The sequence below is a fragment of the Patagioenas fasciata genome, chromosome 1 (genome assembly GCF_037038585.1).
Source record: "Patagioenas fasciata isolate bPatFas1 chromosome 1, bPatFas1.hap1, whole genome shotgun sequence".
Classification (NCBI taxonomy): Eukaryota; Metazoa; Chordata; class Aves; order Columbiformes; family Columbidae; genus Patagioenas; species Patagioenas fasciata.
The window spans coordinates 137,828,520-137,851,657 of record NC_092520.1 but is presented as its reverse complement, the minus strand read 5'-3'; the positions used below and the strand labels follow the sequence as shown (position 1 = coordinate 137,851,657).

Genomic DNA, 23,138 nt, shown 5'->3' with positions numbered 1-23,138 from the left:
TTAGTTTGTTTGTGTTTCCAGATACAACACACATTTCTGTGGAAGACTGAACATATAGCCTGTTCTTTTCAGGTTCATCTAAAAAAGCAGACTCAATTAACGATTTAGATTTCTAAGCACAGAAATAAGCTTTTACCTGAAGCATTTTTCTCCTTTAGAGCTTATACTCTACTTATGCTGAATCTATCTAGAGGTTTTATCATTGCATTCTTAGATAATCCTGCATGGAGCAGCCACCACGCATGGAGAATTCAGAAAAGCAGGAACAGTGTTGCTGCCCTGTATATCCCGTGCCAGAGTCAGACCGGCAGCTCTGTATCTGTGCAGCGTGGTATGATTAACACTGGCTTGCTGTTTTACACAGAAACATTAACTCTTCCCAGCACTTCCCCATCCATTCAGTTCCTTGGATGGATGAAATAACTCAGGAACAGTTAGTTTCCCACAATTACAGAGCTCTATCTGATATTGCAGGCACACAACACAAATTGCATTCTGTGAGACTTCAGTATAAGCAGCAGCTAAAGGACTGGGACTTTATTAAACTTTCTCCACAACAATCATATCCCATGTATTGCACCACAGGAGGCCAAAACAACAGGACTGATCCCGCAATCCCGAATCCTGTCATGCTTATCATTTCTTTTAAGCTAACGGAACTGTTTTTGCAAATACATGTTTGCAAGGCTGGCCACTCAGTGCACGTTCTTTTCCAGCATCCCAAGTGGCTGGTACAGGCTGAGTTCTCCAGCATGAATCTAACTGAGATCATCTACACTGTTTCCCTGGAGTAGCACCTGCGCCTTTGTGGCTCCAAACTGCTCTGACAATACAAATTTACAAACAGCTTTTGAAACATGACTCAAACATCCTTCAGTATGAGCAAAATCTGGTGTGTGACACAACTGGCTCGTCTTTATTTTATTACCATTATTACCACTCCCAGGCTTTGGAGAACTATGCCTCTCAATACATTTCTTTAGAATCTCTGATATCCTTCAATCTTCCTGCATTTTCTACCTCTGAATGATGAGCAAATAGAAAAACAAACCAAAAAAACAATACAACAAAACCACAAAATCCAAACAAACATAAATAAACGTGTTCATGCAGGATACAAGGAAATCCATGCAGCTAACTTAATGTTCTTCAGCTCTTTTCCTCCCTTCTCTACCCTTGCCCCTGCCCCTCAGGGGAGGTGGGAGGAATGGTTTAAATCAATAACCAAAGGCTTCAGTTTTACAAACCCTTGAGCCATTAGAGCTCTGAGTCCTCGGTGCACCCATCGTAACCTCCCCCACCCCAGTACGCACATATACACACACGCACATAACACACATATAAAAGAAATACTCCCAGCCTGGCATTAACAATGTTCATTCAGTGCTCTTTACTTAAAGGAAGAAAACAATTAAGCGAAACCTTGAAGTAATCTCATTCTGCCTATTTAGCCTCTTCATCCCTCAATGTGTGGTTAGTAAGTGTTGCAATCAGGGGCTAAGGCCTGCTATCATTCGGCCTTAATTAAAAAAGACACAAGCAGTGGAGCTGTGAATTAGAAATGTAACAACGCACTACCCCTGATTAATTCGAGGCTCATGTTGGATTAATAACTCCAAACAAAGAACAAAAGGAAATTGTTATGCGAATTGCAGCCCTCCCAGGCCAGACAAAGGTCAAATCACAGGATTTCAATTTCATCCGGAGTCGCTTAATCAACTCCCTCGGAAGGAAGACCATATGCAGTCCTGAAAGCTACCCATTGTAGTCGTGTTGTCACTGGACCTGAGAGACGGCACAGAGATAATCCCAACTATTCCCATCTTTTCTCCTTCTTGGCTGTTTATTTTCTCCTTTTCTTCCTCAGTTTCTTTTCCTTTTTTTTTTTCTTTTTCTTCTTTTTTTTTTTTTTTTTTTTAATGTGACAGAACCCCTTCATTAGGGCTGATGATTAAGGGCACTATCTGTCAGAAAGCAGCTTTTGTGGCTGCTGTCCCGTGGAATCACCCCAGCTCTCACTGCCCATGCAGCTGCAGAGGCAGCTCCTCATTTTGAGGTTGGTCTTCTCTGGCAGCAGAAGCCACATATTGCTGTGTTTCAGCATCACGCAGGCACTTACGAAAGCACTCTGGGAGGGTAGGGGGGGGTCAGTATAGGATGCGTTGCATACATTCAGTGCACGGCCTACATGTTAATACAGGGGCCTTGTGGGTACCTTAGCTGTGGAAGAAGGATATTACTGCCCTGCAGACTTATCTCTGACTGAAATTAAGCCACAGAGAACAGAATTGCATAGTTTCTTGCTGTTTGCCCCCAATGAAATGATGATGGAGCAAAGCTGCCCCCAGTTTTCATGATCTAAAATACATCATCCCTCCAGTGAGCAGACACAGAGGTAGTTGCCCACTCCCATCAACATGATTTCTCAAGTAACTCGCATGCCAGTGCATTTTATACGGACTGTACAAATCATCCAGTATAAAGAAAGTAGGAAAGCACAAGTCTACCTAGGAACCTGGTACCTCATGCCTAAGAGTGAGTATAAAAGCCCATAGAAACTGAAAAGGAGCAAGGAAGAAGCTTCAGGGAGGGCATCTGCAACAGAGTTCATTCCCACCCTCATTGCCTTCTTGAAGGGTTCTGCCCATTAGCTCCATGTCAGTTTGTCACACAGCTGCCTGCAACTGGTCCAGCCAACATGGTGCAGGTAGTCTCCCTCTCAGACAAATCTCTAGTGTTCATACACAACACTTCAAAAGGCATGCTCGAATTTCTTAATGGTTTTTGGTTTTGGTGTTTGTTTTTTGTTGTGGTTTGTGGTTGTTTTTTTTGTTTGTATTTTGTTTTGTTGTGGGTTTTTTTGGTGTTGTTGTTTTGTTTTTGTTATATATATATATATATATATATATATGTGTGTATATATATATATGTATATTCTGTAACAGCAACACAGTTTCAGACCAGATTTACTCCAGGAATCAGCTCCAGCAAGGGGTCAAGAGCCAACACTTCCCACCTTGATGTAGACCTCTTGCTTAACTCAAATTTCTCCTGATTTACATGGAAATGAGATACAAAGATTTAAGAAACAGTCCTCTTTTACTCTCAAATTCAGATACACTCCGCATATGCATTCATTAACTGTAGGATCACTGACAAGTGCACCATGACTCTCTGACTCAATTTTGCCAAAAGAGGTATCTTAAAGCCCAACAAAACTCCCAAAAACCTGGTACTGGTACCTGGCACTGCATCAGTACTTTCAAAACCAGAAGCCACCGAGGAGTAAGGGTTAGGATTCACATATTAAAACACCCTGAGAAATACAGATTCTGTAGAAGCCTCTTACCTGTGTTAAGTGCTGGAATAAAATTGCAGGTCACTCGATGAACTTGAAAGAAGATCCTTTTTTTCACTTTCAGCTTGGGATCATCTCCACTCAATTCTGTCACAAACCACACTTGCTCTTCTTTCCAAGGGGCTGCTTACACACCTGCTGTCTCTGAATCAGCTGTTAAGGGGGAAGAAGTGGTTCGTAAATTGCCCCATTCTGAAGCTCTTTCCCACTCAGAAATATATGCCAGCTTTAAATACTAACTCCCTAAATGATTATTCAACTTCTCTGATGATTTCCTTTTAAGTATCTGTTCAGTTTTGCTTTACATATTGATTTCTTTGCATGCAACCAAAAATTAAGATGAAATACCTACTGTGCCATGGAAAAGGAGAGTCACATACTCAGAAACCCTTTCGCCTGTGTTACATCAAGTCATTAAATCCAAATTACATGGAATGCAAATTCTGTTAGAAATAAATCCCTCAAATGTTCCACCAGCTCCAGAATGTAATTTTTGAAATCTGTTACTATTAAAAGTTCAGCAACCACTGATTTTATGTGCACTACCAGTTATTGTAGCTACTTCCACTCTTCAGTGCAAAAGTAAGATCTAAGCTTTAAATGTGCAGCTCCAAAACTTTGAACTGCTTATTGCCTGCAAAAGAAGGCAACCTATGTGAGGACAAGCTTGTCCTTTCCCATTATTCCTATTACAAGTTCTGTGGAACAGCTCTTCATCTCCTTGCCCTAAAGCGACACCACCCTCTTGGAAAAGTCCTCCTGCTTTATAATGAAACTGCAAACCTGAAGTTATCCTTCTATGATACAACGGAGTGATTCAGTGCATGCAGTTAAATGACAGTAGCCTTAGAGTAGAGTCAAAGACTTCATAGCAATTGACTCCACTGTAAAAGTTTTTACTGGAAAAGACTCTGTAGCACCTTTTGGGCAAGTGACTAACCCGTGTTGGTGTTCATTCATGTTATTTATTTGTGGAAAGCAAAGGGTTCACTTCCATAAAATCCAAATGGACTCCCCTCAGGCTGCACACCAGCACCCTGCAATACTGTTTTACATGGAGCTTCAACTTCTTGCATCACCTGAATATAGAAGAATTTCAGCTTTTACGTTTAAAACTAGTTAAGTTTGTAGCCTTCACTCTAACAGGGGAAAGACTTGCCACATATTTCCAATATATTCTAGTTAATCAAGAACAAATACAAGCTATTCTCCAACAGTTAGCGCACACTTATGAATTTTAGGGCCTAATTTCATAGCCCGCGTTCCCAGGCCCATGAGACCATTATTCCTCTCAATACAGGACATGCACTTCTCGCCAATTGGGAAAGGATGTGCAAATAAACGCAAGAAAAAAATGTGTGTCAAGAAAAAATAGTTCAGTATTTGGTTACCAGAGTGACATCCACTGGTATTGTAATACAAAAAAGGCACCTAAGACAGCTTTATTCTGATTTCTGCAGAAGAGGGCAGGGACAGGTAGGTATTGGGGCATTTGCTCCACTCCTGACCCAAATGACAGTGCAGGCCAGGTAGCCAGCAGCTCCTGTAGCTCACATCAGATGAAAATCAGCTACAAATCCACTGAGGCTGGCAAGGAGAAGAATTTATTTAAGTGGCCACTGACCAAACCAGCCCTTGCCACCAAGCCTGACACATGGATTCTGTGTCTTGAAATCAAACTTTGCCTTTCTCCATAGTTCCTGCATATGCTGCTGAGAAAAATCACCTTGCAAGCAGCTAACTCCTGGCTGGGGAGAACAGGTGTAGCCTAAAAACCTTCCCAACACCACTTCAGCACAAGTGCCTCCCTCTCTGACACAGCTACGCTGCAGCAGGTGGGAAGAGAAGGCAAGTCCCAGCGAAGCTACACCTGGGGACCAGCAGCCTGCCCTGTATTTCCAGGCAATCCCTCAAAATCACAGGTGGCTCAGAGCCTATTGCTCCTCGCTTCCCTCAGCTGTCTTCAAAGACTGAAGGAGCCTACAGGTTTTTATAAATCCCGAAGCATCAACAGCAGGCAAGTATTTAAAGCTGCTCTTGACTTGCTCTCTTTTCAGTAACCATCTCAAAGCTGTGCACCTGTCTCTTTAAGCAAATAAACTAACAAATTCCTCTGATTGTACTTCAGATTTTTTTCCAGTCCTCTCCCTTCACTCAGAAGCTCCCTCTTTCTTGTCCTTTACACTGAAACAAGCCATCAGTGAGAGATTCCTCCTCTGCAGCTCCTACCAAGCACGCAATAGTTTTCATGTATCTCTACCTCACTAACTCTTCATGTCTTTTCAAATCACAGATAAGAAACAACATTTTCTTATCTTGCTAAGAACTAGGAACACTTTCCACTTCTGTTACAATATTACCCAGGTCCATAAAGCAGGTGAAGAAAAAAAAAAAAGCAAAAATATGGTAGTTTCCTGCCAAATTCCAAGTGACAATTAGGATCACGGCTTTTCAGTGGGTAGTACTCCAAATCATACTGCAAACGAGCAGCTGTGTCAAATATGATGAGACATGCAGAGAAAACCAGTTATGTCAAGCACATCTTTCTCCAAAAACCTTAACCCAACCCGCCAAAGATAACGCGGGTCCTTTTATTGACCTTTCCAAAACGCCACTTCAGTTAGAAAGACAAAATCAGAACGCAGCAAATTAGGTTCTACTTCTGGGTATATTTTTCAAAGAAGTCCAGCAGCTTTGCTTAAGCTCAACTTAAAGAATTGCCCATTGCTTCTGAGAGCTGCTGGGCAGCCACTGTGCACCAGCACAGAGGTGGCTGCTCCTCAGTACTAGCTGGAATTAAGTAGGGCAGGATACACGATCTTCATTCCAGTAAAGCAGTTCATTATACATAATTAGTCCCACTGATATAAATAGGAAAACACGTACTCTAAAAAAAGAGTAGGGCAGGGCATCTACCTTTCTCCAATAAAACCACACAACGAATATATCCAATCTAAGCATACCAGAAGTTACTTTCCAAAAAGCCCAAACAATAACTGCCAACACAACCACATGGATTACAAATGGAGTAATGTCTTGTATCTTAGGTAATATGAGTATGTTTGATTTTGTTTTCTTTTTGTTTTTTTAATGGAAGGACTAGGTTTAATAAAAATTTTTTGTGGGAAGTTTTTCCTCCTTGAATAACTAACATGCAACAAAAAAACCCATCAACAATAAAATATCTCAGTTTTAACAAAATTTCTGTGCCAGCTCAGATGTGCAGAATAGAAGTCCCAGTTGCTAGAGAGGCTGGACCTCCAAATAAGGCAGAACAGAAACTTAACCTGTTTCTACCACACCACCACTACCGCTGTAGCTCCTGGAGTGTTCTGGTTTCTTATGAATTGCCACAATTTCTTTGAAAGACACAGTTTTCATGCCAAGACATAATTTTTATTTTTTTTTTCCATTTTAGGCCAGCTTTAATGGAAAATTTGGGGATTACCAATTAGGTGTTATAAATCCAGAAACAAGGTAAATCCTTTCTTTTAAAGTCATCAAAAGAAACTTCCTTGTAAAACAAACTATAATACTTTCACTAGGTGATCAGGAATCTTACTCGATTCTTCATTACTATGAGGAGAAATTACACAAAGGAGTAAAGACCAAGAGTCTACCCATATTACCTAAAAAGAAAAAGCCTGGAAAGAGGTTCCAGAAGCTTGACAGGACTGGATCCCATGGAGATTTTTTTTCATTTTTACTTTTTTTTCTTTTCTTTTTTTTTTTTTATTTTTTTGTGAAATCTGTCTCCTTTGCTTTGATGCCTTTGATTGAAAGGTATTGTGTAAGTGACTCCTGTTTGTGCAGCTCAGAAACATGAGTACCAACAAAAGCCAAAACATACAATTTGGTGTATTTGCTTGCTGACTAAACACTTTTTCTTATATCTTTCTTTGCTTGGAGAGTAAACTGCTAGTTTCAAAGCTGCATGACTGCTTCACTAAGTTGGTAGCAGACTGTTGGTACAGTACAATAATTAAAGGATCTTAGTTCTTAAACAATGCTGATAAAACAGAAATCCCTCTCCCTTTTTTCTGGATTACTTTTAGAACTGAAATCAGAGCATGTTAAATGAATAATAATTTGCACCTTCTGTGAATGATAGAAGATTGAATCAAATTTTAACTAGACTCTATTTGTAAATCCCTCAGGATGACATAATTACTATTCAACACATACCTTAATTAGCTGTACACATCTATTTCATAGTATTTAACAGGTTTAAAACAGCTTTTATTGTCTGTTGAATGGATGTTCCATTCTTATCAAAATGAAAATAAACTTCAATTTCCTGAACTGGAAGAAATTTGCTCACAAAGTGAAGAAATTACCTGCTGTCCCTACAGTCAACCAGTTATTTTGTGGGGAGTTTTTTAGTAATTTTAATTTTGTTTCACATTCACTAATGGTACAAATAATTGATAATGCACTGATGTGAATTTTTGTTGCTCCTGCTTCTTCCATTTCAACAGAAAAGATCCCAACAGCAAATCTGCTCAAACACTCCAACTTTCGCACAGAATACAAGCCAATTTGGGACATAATCTCTTTTTCTGTTTTGGATTACAGTATGATGTTACTTCTAGAAAGCACTATTGCTAGTGATCCTACAGCATTTTTGCTCTACCATGGAGCAGAGATAAGCTAAAATTTGGCAAAGCCACCCCTTCAGGTGAAACCAAAGAATTAGCATTTGAGACCTTGATCCTTGTGTAGTGTAAAAGCAGGTACTTGCTCACACGCAGAGGCTGCTCTTCAAAGTATTGGGCTCTGCAGAGCAACACGGCTCAGCTGATCCACTGCAGGCTGCCCAAATTGCAAGCACAACCTTCCATAAAATGCTCCGCTGCTTAATTTTGCTGACAACAAAAGCAAATGACGATGACGATGATTATGTGCAGACACATGTGCATGTGGTATGTTTAAATTATTTTGTCAAGCTGCCCCAAGTGAGATTAAAACGTTTACTTAAGTACTTGTTTTACACTCCATGTCATTTGCTTTCTGTTCTCCCTAAAATTTAATGCAAAAGACTGCTGGCTCTTCAGCATGACTTCTTGTTCCCGGGATCAAATTTAAATGAAGCTGCTCAACAGTTTAGGTCCTACCCCTCCCAACCATCCAAAAGTCATCAGTCTACTACTTAAAATCATAAGATTTGCCATAGTGATGCTTAGAAACAAAAAAGACCCTAAAACATACACAAATGCCTTCTGATGCATTTGAGAACCTTTTGTTTTTCTCTTTCTCTTGCTTCTTTAGGGTGCCTCCATGGCATATTTTCAAGTTTTTCACTGCAATTCCTTGAAGTAAAAATTTACATAAGTGAAGGTAGAGATTCTCGCACGTTCAAGTAATCTCAAAACTATGAGGCTCTACAAGACATATTACGTATTGTAAGCTTTATGATAAAATTGCGTGCATGGTGTTGGCAAGGTACCCTGTTTTGTCACTGAAACCAAATCAAGTAAAACAAATAAACTTATTCAGTCAGGAATGCTTGCCATTTCATAGTTATTAATATGTTTCTTCCAGTGTGCATAGTGGAACTGTAAATACCCAATCATTAAAAAGATAAGGATCATACTTAAATATCAGGTTGATGCAAAAGAAATCACAGTTTCGGACCATGAATTTGAAATCATTATAACTAGGCTGAAACACATCTTTATTAATCAAAATAGGAACTATTACAATCAATGCAGTTTTGTCAATGAGAAATAAGTTTGTTGATTCTTGTAGAGTAAAAATCTCTGCTTAGGGATTCAACAAACTCTTGGAAAGCATTTTCTGCATTCTTCTGGTTGTGGAAATGTTTTCCTTGCAAAATGTTGTCAAGGTGCTTGAAGAAGCGGTAGTCAGTTGGCAAGAGGTCGGGGGAATATGGCAGATGAGGCAAAACTTTGTAGCCCAATTTGTATGACTTTTGAAGCGTTGGTTGTGTGACATGTGGTCGGGCGTTGTCATAAAGAAGAATTGGGCCCTTTCTGTTGACCAATGCTGGCTGCAGGTGTTGCAGTTTTTGGTGCATCTCATTGATTTGCTGAGCAGACTTCTCAGATATCATGGTTTCACTGGGATTCAGAAAGCCATAGTGGACCAGACCTGCAGCAGACCACGACTTTTTTTTGATGCAAGTTTGGCTTTGGGAAGTGCTTTGGAGTTTCTTCTTGGATCCAGCCACAGAGCTGGTCATTGCCGGCTGTTGTATGTAATCCAGTTTTCATCACACATCACAATCCGATCGAGAAATAGTTTGTTGTTGCATAGAATAAGAGAAGACAACACCTCAAAAGAGCAATTTTTTTTTGTCTTCTGTCAGCTCATGAGGCACCCACTTCTCCAGTTTTTTCACCTTTCCAATTTGCTTCAAATACTGAACAACCATAGAATGGTCGACGTTAAGTTCTTCGTCAACTTCTGGTGTAGCTGTAAGAGGATAAACTCTGACGTTGCTCTCAGTTGGTCACTGTCACCTTCCAACGGCTGACTACTATGCTACTAATCTTCAAGGCTCTTGTCTCCCTTGTGGAACTTCTTGACCCACCACTGCACTGTGTGTTCGTTAACAGTTCCTGGGCCAAATGCATTGTTGATGATGCGAGTTGTCTCCGCTGCCTTATGATCCATTTTGAACTCAAATAAGAGAATCGCTTGCATTTGCTTTTTGTCTAACACCATTTCCACAGTCTAAAATCAACAGCAATTAATAAGTCACTAGCCAAAAAACATAAAGTGAGAAAAGTGCATTCAAAGGATGTATAAAACAACCACGTATATTTCAGAATGTATTCCAATATCCAACAGCAAATTTCAACAATGGAAAAACGGCAATTACTTTTGCACCAACCTAGTATATCAATCTGACCCCGTATCTTTCTCAGCAGATTTTGGGATAGGTTTTTGTGTGAAGATGCTTTATGCCTTACCAGCTCCTTCCTTTGCACCTTAGTTTCAGCCTAGCCTTGCTGTGGCCTCAGCTGTAGCAACATTCCCAACAAAAAAAAGGTAACTAGGTCCCTAAACCTTTTGGAAACTGTAGAGGTTAGAGCCAACACCTGCAAATCCACCGCAAGTATTGGAAACTGATTGGAAGTCAGTGGAGGCCGGGAGCAACAGGCTGCTCCGCTCCCATCACTCAAACAACCCACTCTGCAATCTCCTGCAGCAGCGTCTGTCCCCGAGCAGCCCACAGGCTCCTCCCGGACAGCACGCTGCGGGAACCTCATCTTGAGGTGACAAAAAAGATGGACCTCATGTTGCTGCAACTGCATATCTATCTTCAAATCATTACCCTGGAAAAGAGGAAAGCTATTTGTACTCTCCCCAGTAAACTTGCTCTGTTAGATTTTCCGATTTTCCTAACATCGCAATGAAACTTTCCTGCCTGTTGTGTCAGTTACTTCTTTTGTATTGGAAAAACTGCAAATCACAGGGAGAAAAATGCTGCCATATGTAATTACCGTGTAGCATTAGAACAGTGCTGGACAGTCTTTAATTACATAGAGTACTGTTGATATGCATACAAAAAAAAAATCATATTGATTACTTATATATCATACCGGAAAGAGAAGTAGTTTGAGCTCTGCCAGCTACCCAGGAAAAACTACAGGAGGCCAGAGAAGGATTTACAATTTTTTTCCGCTTAAATGACATCATCTGTAAGGAAACATGCATTTTGATGGAGTGCATTATAGAAGAACGTTGTGGGGGTTTAAAAAAGCATGATAGGAGATCCAGGCAGCAAAGATTTTGAGCGTCCTAAACAGGATGGCAGTACCAGCTCATGTGGATCGCCCACTACATTCTGTCCCTAACTGAATCCTACTACCTTATAATACTTAGGCTATATTATTTATTATTTGCATTATATATTATTTGCATTGCAGTATCCCCAGCAAGGCCTCCAGCAAACCCCATAGGAGTATTTTCATGTTTGGCTGATTAGTTTTGCAAGTGCATAAAAATATTTTCCTTGTTGCCTGAAACCTTGACTTCAGCGCAGAAATGCACAAAAAGCAGGAAATAAATCTCATAATTCTGCTTTTCATCTCAAAGTTAATAAAATATTTAAATAATTAACTTATAATAATTACAGATTAAATTAATAATATGAAGAATGTCTTAAAACTACATTTAGTGTGTCACATTTGAAAGCACTTCTGTCTAAGTTCTGCAGAAGCCCCAAGTAACTGAAGACCTGTTGAGTGGAGAGCATAGGTATCTGAACCATCAATAGCTGCTTCAAATTTATTTAACATCTCTGTGGAATAGGTGACAACATCAATCAGCCAAGATGGTATCAGTTGTGTATGGCTGTGATTTCACCATGAATGGAGTAACACTTATATTTGAAACTCATTCTGGGAGTAACACTTGGAAAAATAAATTAATGTATATGCTTCTCCAGAAGAAGCAAAGCTGACAGAAACATCAAGTTTGCAGTGTTGGGTATTTCTAAACATGAATTATTGTAAGCAGAAATATTGTCTCTACACACTGCATGTTGGCACAATCACAGTTCATTCTTGTGTAAATAATGTGGGATTGCATTACACAAATTGCAAATATGGCACTTAATTTTATTTAAAAAACCCCAACTGACGCCAATAGCAGCTACAGCAAAATTGGAATGGTAAATAGGTTAACTTTTATCAATTTTTTCCTTGCGCCTTTCTGACAGTTAATAAAGATACTTTATGGAAGCCATACAATCAGTGACTTTGCTTATGTTAGTTAGGTTGATCCAACCAATCACAACAAGGTCAAAGGAGACTCTACAAACCTACGGTAGGAAAGTGAATACAACTGACTCATCTAAGTGATTTGACTTTATTATTTCCTTTGAAGGAATCTGAAAGAAGTATTCCTGGACTTTGATTATTTTGGACCTGGAATAACAGCATCATTGGATGTAGAAGTCAGTCCAACAAAGAAGAAAGAGTGGAACAGATTAATTCTTAACAGCCATTTCCTTTGGTGAGCTTGAGCTGACAGGCTCAAAAAACTAAAAAAGGTCCAAGAGGGAGTTGCCATCTAGTAGGAAAAAGTGAATGGCATATTTGGGATCTGGTAGGCAGAATACATCTGGAAAAAAAATTTGGTCTTAAGTCCCAAAATATAGCAGATCTGTGCCCTGATTAGCTTACATTCATCCAAACCTCCTTCTGTGCCCTGTGTTAGATTAGGTTGTGCACACAACCTATTTTCTATTTATGTAACATCTGCTCCGCTTTGAGATTGTGAGCAAGAACATTTCCAGGCTCCAAAGCAGGATGAGATTACAGACTGCCAAACTGAGCTGAATAAAACAAGGCTGGAGCCACAAGATTTAGGTTCAACTCGGATTATTTTAAATTCAAAAAAATCTCTCTATTTTGCTCTAACAGAAGTGATTTTCCACATTTATAACTCCTTGCAGTTTCAAGAAGGAAGGGAAACAGAGTGCTTAATTAGTAGAAGTTCATCTAGTGCTGTTCTCTCACATGACCAGAGTGCCAAGTCTTGTGGATATCATGTGTAGTGCCATAATTAAACCTTCAGCCCTGATTATTCAGAGCCTGGAGAGTCATCTAAACTCTGTTGTTTGGACGTGGTGATGTTCTCCTATCACTGGAACAAAGAGGGGAGTCTGAGAAGAAAGGCAATGTCCAAGGTCAGATGATGCCAGTACAAAAAACTCCGACCTTGTGGGAAGGTTTTGTGGACCAAGAGGGGAAAGAAGCTGCAGTGCTGCAGAAGCCGGTGGAGACAGCGGCGACGGCCACGCAGGATCCCCCTGCCCCACACTCCGCTGGAGATGACCAGTTCAAAAGAAGGGGAAGGAGGGTTCCTTTTCCTACAAAGCAACTAGCGGTGTCTGTGGTAACATCTGCAGTAAAATCAACACTGGTTCATGTGAAAATCAGCTATGTGGGCAGCAAGACCACAATTTGGTCTGCAGCAGCGACAGCCACTATATACGGAAGATCTATTTAATTTTAATATCTTTTTTTTAATTGCAGCAGGCAGAAGGTTAAACATCTGAGCGAGATGACTGACAGGACCATGGAGCTCTTCTTACCTTCCTGCTGGACTTGGCTTCACTGATCGCATCTCACACTCACCAGCGAAGTACACGTGAGCTGAGGAGATGCTGCTGCTATTGAACTGACAGTTCAACAGCCCCACCAACACTGTGGGAGCCCACAACCTCACACACAAAAAAAATCTAACTCAAATTCACAAACTGGCCAGATAGTGCTTTACCAGTTTGATTATCCAAATATCTTCAGTCAGGTTCAGTGAAATATTGTAATAGTTCGCTTACAGCCTTAAAAAGAAAAAAAAAATTGTTTTAGAAATCTCTCTTTACTTGGGCACGATTAAGGTTTTTTTCCTTACTTAGAGAAGTCTGCAAGACAAGGAATGCCATTCAGCTCACAGGGACTGGCTGCATCAAAAAGCAGCCAGGATTTCTCTCTCCCCCCATTCTTCCCCTCCCCAACACAATAGATCTGAAAACAAAAGACAGATTATTAGGTTTAAGTATGTAGCCGATTCTCCACATACCCCTTCCCCCCTCCTCCCACCCCTTCTTCAGCACATCTGGTAACCATGTGTGGCAAGTGCTAATGAAGACTTTCCTGAGCGAACTACAATTAGTTCCGACTGCTGTTCGCCTCTCTCGGCTCTACCGAGGATAAAAACCAACACAACGCAAAACAAAATCTTCCCTTCACTGTTCCTGAAACCTCCTCTTGCCCCTGGGATTCGCCCCCCTCATCAGGCTGCTGAAATTAAAACAAAAAAAAAGAGTAAGCAAATACTTTAAGGCTCTCTTCCGATGGAATTTTTTTTTCTATTTTAAATCAGCATTTTATTCATTTTGATTGAACACGACAGGCAGGCAACAGTGTTTCTATGATCCTGTCTACAATAGAGAATTGTTAAACAGATGTCCACTTTTTTTTTTCCTTCTAGCTTGGCAATATTATACACATAGCAGTTTTATCTGCTTGAGCAGATCAAATTTGCGTGTGTGTGTGTGTGTGTGTGTGTGTGCGCGAGCGTGTGTGTTGCCATTTGGAGTGATTAGAATAAGCCGCACAGAGGCAAGACGTATTGTGCACAATTAAGCCCATCTCCAGACCGCACATTTTTGTTTACTCTTGGTCTCTTCCCCTCTCCCCAATCAAGCTACTAATAGAGCTGTTTCAAGTTTCAACAAGGACCATATTAACTGCCGGTCTCCACATGAAAGAGAATGCCAAACCCCAGCCTCTCCCCAAGATCTAAGCCTCAGCCTCCCTGTCCTCCTTTACATTTCTCTCTGAAACCACCGTGGCCCTCACCTTCAAAATTCCTAATGATTCCCCCAAGTAGAGACTCTCAGCGCAACGTAAAATTTCACAGCATGAGACTTTACATATTCTTTGTCATGTCTCTCAGCTGTGTCACGCAACATGATTGCCACTGACCAACCTCTACTTGAAAGTATGTTCCCACTAAACAAACAATCCGGATAATTGCTGCAGAAGTGATGATATCTGCATACATCATATTTCAATTATACCTTATTCACGCAAAAAATGGCTACGACCCTCCTACGCCTTTTGAACAGCGCTGTATATTGAAATGCAAAAAACTAAGTTCTAAAAGCAGAACAAAAGCAAAACTGATTCTTTAAAAGGAGTTATTCTCTTAAAATACACACGTATCTACTTGCCAAATGATTTCTCAGAGAAGATGATAGGCTGGAGTAATGCAGGGAGGGAGGAACAAAAGGGGTTTTAATCATGGTTCGGATTAAAGAGTTGTATAACAATTGCTCTCCCTCCAGGCATATATACTGTACACGCTCACTGTAAATGATCAGCATTTAAAGAAACAAAGTGCACCATGCAGCATTTAACATAAAGACAACTGCATATATATTAACACTTTATTAATCAAAAGACACTGGGTATCTTTCTCACTCATGATACCAGAAAACAGCACTAACACACACGAGACCAACAGCCAAAGCTGGGTAGGAATGTTGCTTCTCCCCTAGCCCAACTTTAAGTACATAAAACCCACCAAAAAACAAACAAAAAAAAAGGCACAAGGCTTTTTCTAATTTGAAGGCCTCTTTTTGGACAAAAAATATTGCTTCATCTCCACATAGTCTTGTTTTCCTGTACACCAAGCAGGGAGTAAAGCAAAGCTGTTGCACTCCTAGCAATATTTTTCTATAAAACATAAATTTTACACTTTGAAGAAAAGGCTAATTCTACTGGTAATGAATACCAGTAATAACTTAATGAGTCACCGCAGTATGCGCTTTAAGGAGGAGCTGGTGCTAATGCGTGAATAATTATTGACACAATTAAGTGCCCAACACTGGGCCTGTTAAACTGCTTCTGGCACGTGAGGGCTCCTTAACGGCTCTGCGGTATCGTACAATGACCCTAAAAGGTTTTAAAGTGCAGAGAGCTCCCCTTTGCTACTGCAAGGAATCCTCAGATCTCAACACTGTTCCCCGCCACATAACGCTGAACTGCCAAAGATTTACATCCCATGTGGGGTTTTGCCCTGTTGCCGTGCCGAATAATTAGCTATTTACCGATTCAGTAAACAGTAAGCTCACCCTTTGACCTGCCCTGGTATAGACTGTCTGGTCCGTAACCCTGCCGGGGGCTTCCGCCTGCCTAATGGTCCCTCTGTGAGCTGGGGCTGCTCCCTTCCCACTGGTGGCTCCGAAGGGCAGGACCCCAGCACTATGCCACCCATTGAATCCTCAGCTCAGTGGCCAGTGGGGGGGCATGGGGGTTGGAATTAATGTCCAGCTCACTCACCTACAAAAACTTGCTTGAAATTGAAAAAGAGTACTCGGCACCAAAAAAACTTCCCGTGTGAAACACCACCAAGCTGTCTCATCGCACTGTATGTCCAACTGACCTCACCACACATGTGCGCCCACCTCAAGAAGCTCAAGCTCCCTTGGCCCCCTCACGCACACTCAGTTTCTCCCTCTATTTTACGACGTGTGCGAACAGACAGATGTCCCAATTAAACACCAACCAAATCTTGGGCCCCGCCGTGCATACCACGCTTATCTCTGACAAGTTCAGCAGAATTGCCGGAGATATTTGCGAGGCAGTATTATCATCGGGAAAGTCGTAAAAAAGTCACCTCTGGCAAACAACTCTCGACCATGTTTCACAAGAAGGGCGTTCGCGTCCTCTGAATGGACAGCGCTGTCTCTAAGTCGAAAGGCCCTGCCAAGATGCCTCATCAGTTACCTGGAGCGACATATGCATGCACACAAAAATTGACCTTTTTTTCTGTCATCCTGAACTCCCTCTGACCTTTCCTGTGCTATTCCAGCATGCGCATAGGTCCATTAGATGGACAGATAGGCAGATGGGCAAGCAGACAGATCAGAATATGTTATGCTAAAATCTGCATTGCCCCAGTGCTGCATCCACAGTGTTATCACTGAGGGAGCCCCCAGACCAGGGTTAATAAGGGAAAGTTTGAGTGTGCAACGCCGTGGTCGCACACCAGCTGCAAGGCAGCTATCATGTTTGAGATGCCGCTCACAGAAGGAGAAAAAGAGAAGGATTCTCTGGGATGGCACAGCATTGCTGTCCTGGTCCTGCCAATACGAGGACACTGTTAGTGGGAGAGACGGCAGCAAGAACAGTTATGAGGAAGTGGGCAATTAAGTGAGTTATAATCAAATTCTGCAAGCAACCACCCTGTGAAAGACCACGTGGCAAAAAGCTGGCTGGTCACTACAGTGTGCGAGTCTCCTGTGCTCCACAGCTGCTCCAATGGACAGTAGCAGGACGCCATTCCACAAGGAGGAAGGACAGACAGACAGGGTGGACAGACGATGTCTGCAATGGGCTGTCAGAGAATCCTCCCTCCTTCTGCCACAGTATCCCTGTCTGGCTTTAGCAAAGCCATCAATCACTCTGCATTTTCTCATCTGCAAAATGCAAATAAAGATGCTACTGTCTTTGCAGGAGGTTGTAGGCACATATTCATTTTAAAACTGCATGTTGTACTGTACATAACAAACAAGAACAGGAAAACCTGACAGACCTGAAAAAAACATATCCTGAATTAGAAACTACCAAACACAGTCTAATACTTCTAACAAAAGAGAAGGCTGAGAAGGGAAATATTTATTAAAAAAATAAATGGCTTAATTCATTTCCAGTTATCAGGTAACTGGAGATACACATTCCAGTCCTTCTTCCTGACAGACACCACAGGCCAAAATCCAGCTTACTGGGACCTGGAGCACAGCTACGGGTTGACCACGTCCCACATGATGACACATTGGCACTTCCACCACACTTCCCACAACCTGAGGCCCTACCCGAAATACTAGGAATCAGTGTAAGTTGGGAAGAAGATTGGCAGCATGCATTATGAACTTCTGAACTGTACAGTAGAGAAATCAAGATTTACTGGGGGTCACACGAGGACGAGATGGACTTTGCAACACCTTCACAGTTTGTGCACCCATCCTAAGAATAGCATCCCCTTCAAGCTGTACGTCAGGCAAGCACCACGTAATCCCTGTGACCACACCTGGGAGCAGCAACTGGGGAAGAGACTCTCACTCCACCTCCACTTCAGAGTCAGGCACCTCTAAGTCTGGCTTTTACAGACACCAAATTTGTTTCAAGGATTTAGTGTCTAGTTATAAAGGCAGTGACTCAGAAATAAACCTAAGCACCTTCAGGATATAGTCAGGAGGTGGCCACAAATCATCACCTCACCAAGAGAGGTCCCACAGTGCACTGCACAGTGGCAATACAATGCACCTTCAAAAGTACTTCTGCTTGTCTGGGGAAAAAACAAACAAACAAACAAATAAATAAATAAGCTGCATTAGCTATTTGTGGAAAAAAATCTGGGGCTATTTTTTTTATTTTTGGTTCAAAGGCAAAAAGTTACAGAGTGGCAAAGTAGTAAGTGGGCTTTGTCACTTGGAAATCAATGAGCTGCCAGCTAGTTTCACTCGTAGCTGTATCATGCCAGCTTAATGGCACCAGATCCTTCATATACAGCTCTTGACCTCCTGCCATGACTTGCAGCAGAAGACAGCTGCTCTAACAAGAGTGGTCCTGCAAAGCTATCTCGTAAGAGTTTGTGTGGTGGCATTCGGGCAGGACGTCACCGCCCCTCTGCTGAGCGGCCAGCACTGCCCAGACCCAGCCCTCGGTAACTTCCAGGCTGCCCTTTCTTTTCTGTCACAAATCAAACGTGCAACAAAATATTGCCACATCCCAAGGGTATATTGACATAACTGGGACTTCAACCCCAAATTTGCCTTGCATTTTTCAAATGGCTTTATTTATCTTAAGATAGAGTGCATGTACTTTACCAATAGGCTTAGGTCCTGATCCAGGGGCCAGACATGTCCGTGAATATACTGGATACTGGGTTGCCTGAGGACGGGGTCCCTCCTGAGGTTCTGACCTGTGGTTCAGCTGCAACCAGAGCTACAGAACCCTGAGACACTTGCAGAATTAGTCCCCCTAAAAAAAGAAAGAGACGATGAATTTTTTATGACTTGCAGTGCTAAACGTATGTTTTGAAGTTAGCTAGTGTGAAAACTGCAGGGAGAAGGAATCAAACTTTAGGCTGTTGGTCATAGGTTTTCATAATGTGGAGCAGAAAAAAACCAGACATTGTGTTTGCGTTCTATTTCTGGGTCTTTTAAGCTGTAACAGCATGAGTGGTATTTGCATCAGGAGTTACCATATATCATTGCAAGCAACATATGCATAGATGGAAAAAAGATGACGGCAGCAGCAGGTTCAGTGAAATCTCAGGATCTCTCTGTGATAGGGACCTGCTAAAGGTTTGGTTTTATTTAGCGTAGCTTAAAATGTCATTGGCATATGTGTTTCTCAATTAACACCAATTTAATACACTCCAAAAGTGTTCTATTCTGAGCGCAGGCTTCAGAGTTTACAAAGGATCTAACCTGACATTTCAGTACAGGATATCCAACCCCATTTACAATCAGGAAAACACATTCTGAAGGCTAGATTTTTTTTTTTTTTCTTTGACATTGTAATGTTGCCTTTAATGATAAATACAAAAGTCAGAAAATCCAAGCAAACAGTGCCATAGTATGGAAATTATGAATCCCTCCAACCTCTATGAGTCACTCATATCCCCAGATGAAATGGTGCCTCACAGTAAATGCAGAGATTCAGCAAGTGGATGGCTGATTTTCCTCCTCAGTGCCTCTACCGATGCCGTACATTTTGTTAAACAACTTCTCAATTGACAAACCGTAACTCACCAATAGAACAGATTCTAAGTATATTAAAAAAAAAAAAAATAACAAAACAAAAACCCCCACAAAAAAACCAACAAACCCTAAACACAATGAGAAGTAGCAAATAACCCTGAAAACCCTGGGCTTTCTGTCAAAAATCTGAAGAGAGAAAGATGCACTGGTGATGGATCCCCAAATGATAAATACAGATGTTCAACTGGATCCCAGAAACCAACTACCAAAAAGCTAAAGGATTATTTATTAACCAACAGAATGAATAAAGAATAGGAAAGTATCATTTGATATGAACTTTACACAGAATATGTGAATGTCTACAATCTATTTAAAAACAGCACCCAGCGTTATTGATTTCGGAATATACCGTTCACTAGATGCAGTGGGCCAAATTCAGCCCTGATGAAACCAGTAACTTCAGAGAAGCTGTATGAGACAGAAATATCTCTCTTCAGGTCTAGTGACGTGTTTATTCTGAAATCAATAACAGCGGAGCGTACCTTCAAAAAACATGAGAAAAAAAAGGTTAAAGTCTAGCGTTTCAAACTTGGGAAATACTGGCATTTAACTTGCCCATTAATTCTGTCCTGTTTTGTGTCCATCCTCTGTGCTGAAGAGGGAAAACCAGCCCAGGTTCTTGCAGTTCAAAAGTGTATCACAGGGCATTCACACAAGAGGGCAGAAGTGTGATTGGAGGAACCACCTGAATTTGCCTTAATTGTCAATGTTTGGTTTTGCAATTTGCTTTAAACATTGTTTTTGCATGAACTTTCCTCCTTTTCCAAAGGTAAAAGAAAAAAAAAAAAAAGAAAAAGATAAAAACTAAATATATGACATACAACCACTAAAAGTTTTCCAAATCACACCTCCCTGGCAAGGCTGAGCCTCTGGCCCTCTGCACAGAAGTCTACCATTTGAGCTTCAGGGTATGAGCTGGAGTCTGAAGAAAATAAGGTACAGTCTGGTCTGTAGCCAGGAGACCTCACCACTTTTTCTCATTTCCCAGTTACACTGGTGTGTACACTCCAGCCAGTGTCAGCCTAGGGAAGGAGACAAGGGGAAACGGGATGTCCACGGAGGAGGCTGGGACAACACATGGTCCCCGTCCTGTGGCAGCTGCTCGAGCAGGTCTGAGGGTGCCTAGTGTGGGATGTGCTGCAGGAATGGAGGTGGTTTGTTGCTGGCTGATGTTGTGACACTGAGACACACTACCTAGACAATGACAGCGAAATGGTGACTTTTCATAGGCTTGTATCACCACCGGGTTTGAACTGAGCCTCAGAGCATGACAGGGTTGTACTTCTGAAAACTGCAATTTTTTTTCACTAATAAATTTTAAACAATGTTGAAGACAGAACAAATGTTAATGCTTTTTAGTCCAACAGGTTCTTTTAAAACTCACTAAGGCAACCTAAACGCAGCAGACTGTTACTGTCTAATTCGATAAATAATTTGGAAGAATCTTTCTTTGTAACAACATTCTCACCTACACATTGTCTAGAGCATCCGTGTTTGCATATACCCATAAACACATCTTTCTTTGAATACAGACTGTTGGAAAGACTTCATTCTGAGTATGACTTGCCAGGAAACCTGGAAAATTCTGATATATAACAGGATAATATTTTAAGAGGTGCACACATTCAAAATGAGAATTTAATCAGCTGAATTCAATCAGTAATGCATGTTGTACTCTGCAAAACAGAGAACACTAAAACTCAAAATGATTATCCAAGATCATTTTCTTTAAAATCTTATGATTCAGATTCTTCTATTCCTGGTTCCAGTGCAAGCCTAGAGTTTCTCACGGTGTTCTGGTCCTTTGAAAACTGAACTCAAAAGACAAAACTCATTCACCAGGCACCCATGAGGGCATTTGTACCACTTAACTTGAGGCATCTAACTGTTCATAGAGTCAGCAGAGGTTCCTAGCATGGCTGGTCTGAAGCCCCCTTTGGATGACCCTGCCTGTCTCTATTGACTGCACAGATGTCTTTGTCTTCTAATTTAGGTACCCGATATAGATGAGGTTACATGGTGTGATAATTTTATGCTCAGTCCCTCCTATAGTGCACTTATACACACAGAATCATAGAATAATTTGGGTTGGAAGGGACCTTCGAAGGTCATCTAGTCCAACCCACCTGCAATGAGCAGGGACATCTTCAACTAGATCAGGTTGCTCAGAGCCCTGTCCAACCTGACCTGGAATGTCTCCAGGGATGGGGCTGGGCAACCTGGGCCAGTGTTTCACCACCCTCAGTCTAGCTTGAATCTCCCCTCTTTTAGTTTAAAAACCATTATTCCTTGTCCTGTTGTAACAGGCCCTGCTAAAACATCTGTCCCCATCTTTCTTATAGGTCCCTTTTAAGTACTGAAAGGGGCAATAAGGTCTCCCTGAAGCCTTCTCCAGGCTGAACAACGCCAAGTCTCTCAGCCTGTCCTCACAGCAGAGGTGTTCCAGCCCTCTGCTCATCTTGGTGGCCTCCTCTGGACCGTCTCCAACAGGTCCATGTCTTTCCTGTGCTGAGGGTTCCAGAGCTGGATGCAGGATGCCAGGTGGGGTCTCACCAAAGCAGAGAAGAGGGGCAGAATCACCTCCTTTGACCTGCCGGCCAGGCTGCTTTTGATGTAGCCCAAGATATGATTGGCCTTCTGGGTTGCAAGTGCACACTGCCAGCTCATACTCGATCTTCCATCCACCAGTATCCCCAAGTACTTCTCCACAAGGCTGCTCTCAATTCCTTCCTTCATCCACCAGCCTGTGCTGATACTGGGGGCTGTCCCGACCCAGGTGCAGGACCTTGCACTTGGCCTTGTTGAACTTCATGAGGTTCACATAGGTCCACTTCTCAAGCTTGTCAGTTTAGTTAATCACAAGCTGACTCAACCTCAAATGACTAGGGCCTGAGTTAAATTCATGTTTTAGCTAAAAGTGGGCTTAAGTGCAGATCTAGATGCCCTCAAGCTCTAAGAATCAAAGATTCTATTCTAGATGCGAATGTCTCTGACCTTTCCACAGCTTTGTCTGGAAATTTGGATTATTCTTTTCCTAAAACAAGCTATTAATATAAGCCAATTGTCCAATGGTTTCATATTTGTTTTATTGCAATGATACGGAAATCTAACATCCTCATTTTTGAGCATTCAGTTATCATTACTGAACCATTTTTTATGTTATATTTCGTAAGCGGCAGAGAACTTTATGGAAGTATTAATACAAATACAAAGTCTGGCATTTGTATATCACTCCTCATTGAAGCATCACCTCCCTTCCTTCTTTCCATCCAGCTCAAAACACACAGTATTGGGAAATGAGCAGGCAACTACATCCCGTTAAAGCCGCAAAGAAAATCCGCCCAGCACAACGCAGTTATCACATTGAACCAGGCAAAGGGCATGCCTCTGTGCAAGCTCTCCATCTGTGTTGGACGTACAGCACCTGAAAGGGTTAAGAGAGTGAGGAGAGCTTTCAGAAATACCCAG

The 23,138-nt window shown here is 41.5% G+C and overlaps 1 protein-coding gene across 8 annotated transcripts in view; it reads right to left on the bottom strand.

Annotated features, from left to right (window-relative positions):
* SOX5 (SRY-box transcription factor 5) overlaps positions 1-23,138 on the bottom strand; it is a 657,930-nt gene that overhangs the window by 340,229 nt on the left and 294,563 nt on the right. For 5 of the 8 annotated variants that reach the window (XM_071815743.1, XM_071815738.1, XM_071815734.1 and 2 more), the window contains 2 exons: positions 18,732-18,885; positions 3,350-3,511 (listed from right to left, as the gene is read on the bottom strand). The exons of 1 other annotated variant lie outside the window; for it this stretch is intronic. The gene's annotated coding sequence lies outside the window, so the exon portion shown is untranslated. The remainder of the gene's footprint in view (positions 1-3,349; positions 3,512-18,731; positions 18,886-23,138) is intronic. 2 more of the 8 variants (XM_071815751.1, XM_071815754.1) reach the window with 1 other exon arrangement.